This window comes from Nuphar pumila, chromosome 2 (genome assembly GCF_984573655.1).
Source record: "Nuphar pumila chromosome 2, dmNupPumi1.hap1.1, whole genome shotgun sequence".
NCBI lineage: Eukaryota > Viridiplantae > Streptophyta > Magnoliopsida > Nymphaeales > Nymphaeaceae > Nuphar > Nuphar pumila.
In genome coordinates, this window is record NC_143250.1 from 908,638 (window position 1) to 914,969 (window position 6,332).

Sequence of the window (6,332 nt, forward strand, 5' to 3'; positions counted from 1 at the left end):
AAGGGTTTTGTGAGAACGTCTGCAACCTGATATCTTTAGATCATGTATACTGAACAATAATCTCTTTCTTAGCTAGCTTATCCCAAACAAAGTGAATGTCTATCTCTATGTGCTTGCTTCTGTTGTGGTACATAGTATATGCAGATAAGTAAGATGCTCCCACATTCTCAAACCACAAAACTGAAATTTTAGATAATAAAATCCGTAATTCGTGCATCAAATATCGCAACCAAGTTATCTCTGCAGTGGCATTTGCAAGAGCATGGTATTCAAACTCTGTACTGGATCTGGATACAATGGGTTTGCTTGCATGAGCTATAGGATATGAGATTTGGACCACAAAACACACAATAGCCACCTGTAGATTTTCTATCATCTGACCATCCAATCCAGCATGCTCTGAGTAGGCACTCAAGGACAAATCAGAACTTTTGAAAACAAGATTGTACTCAATGGTTCCTTTAAAGTATCTTAAGATACACTTTATAGCTGCCCACAATGATTTATAGTGTTATCCGGCCTTCCAACAACGATTTGTAGTATTGTCGGGCTTTCCTACAACGATTTGTAGTATTTTTGGGTCTCCAACGAGCCGCACAACGATTTATAGTGTTATCCGATCAACCAACAACGATTTGTAGTGTCTTCCGCAAATCACTATAGTGATTTGTAGTGTTTTGGGGTCTCCATCGAGCCCCACAACGATTTATAGTGTTGTCCGATCTTTTAACAACGATTTTTAGTATTATCGAGCCTTCCTACAGCAATTTGTAGTGTTGTCCGGGACCCGCGCCGGGGGAGAGCCTCCGAACCCCTCTTCTGTAAGGGCAAAAACTCTAAATCAGGCTCCACAACTCATCAAGTTGAACGATGCTACCCACGTTGGGAAGAGCCCCCAAATCCCCTCCTGTAAGGGCAAAAACTATGAATCAGGCTCCACAACTCATCAAGTTGGACGATGCTACAGTCAGTGTGCAGGTCAGTCGGTGTTTGATAGAGCAATGTAGGATCGTCTGCTGGATGTGCACAGAAGTAGAAAGAGAAGGAGAGAGAGTGAGAGGGTTGATGTTCATGGCCTTCTCCAGGGGAAACTCTTTGCCTCTCTTGATTTCTTCTCTAGAGAGAGAAGGTTTTGCAATGTTTTACGGAGAAGGAAGAAGAAGGAGATGATAATGAAAAGTTCAAACATACATTTTTGATGGATCAAGTTCGTTTCGTCGGATGACCATCGGATCGTCGACTCACCATCGTTTCGCCGGATCACTATCGGATCGTCGGCTAAGGTTCGTTTCGCAGTGTAGACTTTGAACAATCAACATCATTCTCGACTTTCTGGATGGACATGTTTGTCCTTTTTTTGAACCGTTTGTTTTCCTTTTTGAATGAAGGACATTTTTGTTATTTTCTCAAACCGTCGTTTTATGCCAAGAATAGCAAGAAAGGGTACTTAAAGTCTTTGTAACAACATCAGACTTCAATGCTGAGTGATGTCAACATACACGAGAATACGAACCCCATGTGCTTATATACGTGGTGCTTTTTGGGACCCCCGAACACAGACGTGGGATTCAGTGAATCAGGGGGCGAACATACACCACCCTCCCCCCATGTTTGATTTTTTATAGGAGCTTTGAATTCAACTTTCATTGCATTACGCCACTTGGATTCCTTGATAGTCTCTTTAAAAATTATGTTATCTTTATCTTGCAACAAAGTAACCAAGAGTCTCAAGGTATAGGATACTTAGATGTTGAAAACACTTTGGGTTTCCAAGTGCCATCTTGGAGCCGCGTGACCATATGATGAGTCCGAACAGGTTAGACCTGAACCTGTTGCTCATCATGACTCTCACGCGAGCTGAAAATCGAATTGGCAGGACTCAAAATAGGACTGCTACACATCTCCACAATATGAGAACCATGGCTCGGTTGAGCATTAGAATTAGTCTCTTGTCCTTGTTCTCTATTGTTTTGATTTTGCAAACACTACAACAAAGCAGTAGATTAGCGACGACCATATTCCGTCGCTAATCCGTCGCTAACATGGTTAGCGACGGATTAGCGACAACGAGGCGACAATATGCTTACGTCGCGAATATTTCGACGCTAACTGGCGACGAAATTATTCCGTCGCCAGGTCCGTCGCTAATTGCGAAGGAATAACGAGCGCTATATTCCGTTGCCAATCCGCCGGTACTAAACGGCGACCACGGCTTGGCGACAGATTTAATTCCGTCGCGAAGCCCTCGCTAGATTAATATGTATAGCGACAGAATCATCCGTCGCTAATCCGTTGCAAACACGAAAAAAAATCAAAAAAAAATTATTTAAAAATTTATATTTCCTGTACAATTTCTATTTCCTGTACAATTTATATTTCCTGTAAATAAAAAACAAACCACACAAAAAAATTCATATAACAAGTATCTACAATAATTAATCGTTCCACCTTAAAATTAAGAAGTTTAATTATTTACAATTCAACAATTACATTTAGGAAAAATAAAAAAAATAGAACTTCTTCAACACAGTCCTCTAATCATCGCCAAGATTTTGTGCGTCTTCTTGTTCATTGTCTTTATCTGTCCCTTCAGCTCCACTATCCTGATTATCGCTAGCAGCCTACACAAGAAAAGAACAGTCAGTATTGATAAACAAAATATAATGAAATAAATTACACACTATATGTGATTCTATCATGTGCTCATGTGTGATCTAAGGCAATAAAAAAACTCTATATGTGATTCTATCATGCTCATATGTGTGCTAAGGCAGTCAAAAAATTGAATATGTGATTATAGCATGTTCATATGTGTTCTAAGGCATCTAAAAAAACTCTATATGTGATTCTACCATGCTCAGATGTGCTTTAAGGCAGGCAAAAAACTATATATGTGATTCGATCATGCTCGTATGTGTGCTAAGGCAGTAAAAAAATTGAATATGTGAATATAGCATGCTCATATGTGCTCTAAGGCAGGCAAAGCCAAAAATTTTATATGTGATTCTATCATAAATGATATATAACATGTTCATATGTGTTCTAAGGCAGTTAAAAAACTCTATATGTTATTATAGCATGCTCATATGTGTGCTAAGGCAGTCAAAAAACAGAATATGTGATTATAATATACTCATATGTGTTCTTAGGCAGTCAAAAAACTGAATATGTGATTATAGCATGCTCATATGTGTTCTAATGCAGTCAAAAAAACTTTATATGTGATTCTATCATGCTCATATGTGCTCTAAGGCAGACAAAAAGTTAAATATATATATATATATATATATATATATATATATATATATATATATATATATATATATATATATATATATATATATATATATATATATATATATATGATTCTATCATGCTCATATGTGTGCTAAGGCAGTAAAAAAATTGAATATGTGATTATAGCATGTTCATATGTGTTCTAAGGCATATAAAAAAACTCTATATGTGATTCTACCATGCTCAGATGTGCTTTAAGGCAGGCAAAAAACTATATATGTGATTCGATCATGCTCGTATGTGTGCTAAGGCAGTAAAAAAATTGAATATGTGAATATAGCATGCTCATATGTGCTCTAAGGCAGGTAAAACAACTTTATATGTGATTCTATCATGCTCATATGTGTGCTAAGGCAGTAAAAAAATTGAATATGTGATTATAGCATGTTCATATGTGTTCTAAGGCATCTAGAAAAACTCTATATGTGATTCTACCATGCTCAGATGTGCTTTAAGACAGTCAAAAAAACTATATATGTGATTATACCTGAGAGGGACCTGGAATCGAAGATCCCCTATCCTGAACAGCGGCCTTGATCTCATTTCGGAGAAAGGGGGGCGACGGTGTATTGGAAGTAGTTATTCAGTGATTCATTAATGATCTCGCGTACATCATCACCGGAAAGAATAGTCGGCTGCTTGGAGCTTATGTCGGCGCAAGAAGTCGGTGAGCCGTAACTGGAAGAACCAATAACTGGTGAAGTGTTCATATTACTCCCAAACCCGAACACGCGACCTTTTTTGGGTTCACCTGCTGCAGTCACCCATGCTGTAGGATCAAATGATGGATGCTGAGTAGCGTCTTCGCCATATCGCTCTACCATCTGTTGCTCATATGCCTCCTACAAAATAATGTTTAAAGTATTCATTAATAATTAATGATAACATTATGATAACTTGCATATATATTGCAATGTAATAGAATTAATACATACCGTTGTCGTTCTCACCTTCTCTGATACGAAGACTCCCGTGGTCTTCCGTTTATGTGTTTCTACAAACACATCCTTATATGGTACACTGCCTCCTTTTTCTGCTTCATGTGAAGTTAAATGACAAAAGATTTAGTACACAAGTTTGCAACAATACTTATAAAATTAATATTATATATTGATGAGTTACCATTTTCTTTAGGTGGCTCCCAAATGTCTTAGATCCACCTGTGTGTAGATGGGCTTCGGGCATCTTCGATCGATTTTGTGAAGCCTTCGCAGAGCGATTTTTAAATGCATCTCCCGCCCACTTATCGCACATTTCATCCCAGTAATCTCTCTTGATAGTAATAGGACCATGGCCCTTCCACAGTAATGGATCATCTACTACGCCAGATGCTTTTTTGCTGCAGTCTTCATAGTGTGCAGCATGTCTACAAATCGATTGGCAGCCACCTTCTGCCACACCTTCCTTACATCATTTTCTTCCACCGTAGTTGCAAAGCGATTCGAAGCCTATAAATATTTTCAGAAAGTTAGTAGACATTGCTTAAATAAATTAAATATGAAACACATTAACTATGAGGAACAACTGTATACCATGAATGAGGACCACAATCTGTCTAGCACCTCCTTTGGGTACTCTTTCCATTGAGCAACTGGTCCTGGTAGATGTTGAAGAAGTGAATTCCTAATCTCCCGTACTATTTCTTGTGACTCAAACCTCGTGCTGCACATGAATTGTTACACAGTAAATATCAATATAAAATATTTAAAAGATATGCAATAATTGAAAACAAAATACTTACGGTCGATTATCGATATACACTATTCGAATGAGTCTTCTTGTGCCAGCCTGAGAAGACCCTGTTTCCTGTGTTGGCTGTTGACTTGTGCGATCAACTGTTGTAGGTGGGTCATGTACAGGCGCAACATCATCTGTAAAAAAATATATTAGAAATTCTCAGAATGTGCATTTGAACTAATCAAGCATCTAATTAGTTATATGATATACCTATCACAGGAGCCCGTGAAGATGAAGGTTGAGCCTGGCTACTACTGGATGAGCGACCACTATAACCTCCACGAACCATATTCTAACAAATAACATATGTCATACAATACATTCAAATAATTCACATCAAGTATTACAATGCATTCAAGTCATTCACATCAAGCATTGCAATGCATTCAAATAATTCAAATCATTGACATCAAGTATTGCACTAATTCAAATCATTCGTTAATTGCATAAATTATAATACATTCAGATAATTGAAATCATTTCACATCAAGTATTACAATGCATTCGAATCATTCGTATCAAGTATTATAATACATTCAAATAAAAGTTTTAATCATTCACACCAAGTATTGCAATACAACTCACATCAAGTATTACAATGCATTTAAATAGAGGTTTGTAGTATAAGATTTTGCTCACTAGCTTGAGAATTCTTCCTCGTCACTAGTTTGACTTTCTTCTTCTTCTTCTTCTTCTTCTTCATTGTTTGCCCATCCACTTGGTACATCATTTGGATCACATTCCTCTATGAATGTTTCATCAGCCAATGGAGATATGACATGCATATCATGCGCAACATCGTGACCATAAGCGAAGACACAGACATCATCTGATTGATAGTAATCACTGTCTTCAGCTAACTCATCTTCCTGTAACTGATCATACTCGGAGTATAGTTTGGATTTCACCTTGCAAACTGCCCACCATTCATTTCTATCTGACTTTTTTATACTCGGATATGAAGTATAATAAACTTGTTGAGCTTGCGAGGCTAATATGAATGGTTCATATGTTCCAAACCTGGATTTATGATTCACCTCCACAATGCCTGAAGCTTTGTCGAGTCTTGTTGCAGTTGGATCAAACCAATGACACTTGAATATCGTAACCCTGTTATTCATGCCTAAGTAAGTCAACTCCATTATTTCCTCTATAACACCGTAGTAATCATGTTCATTTTCACCGTAGCTGCTACCCTTGACACACACGCCACTATTTATCGTTGATTTGTTTATACCGTAGTCTTTTGTATGGAATCGATAACCATTTACGATATACCCGTTGTAGCATTGCACAAC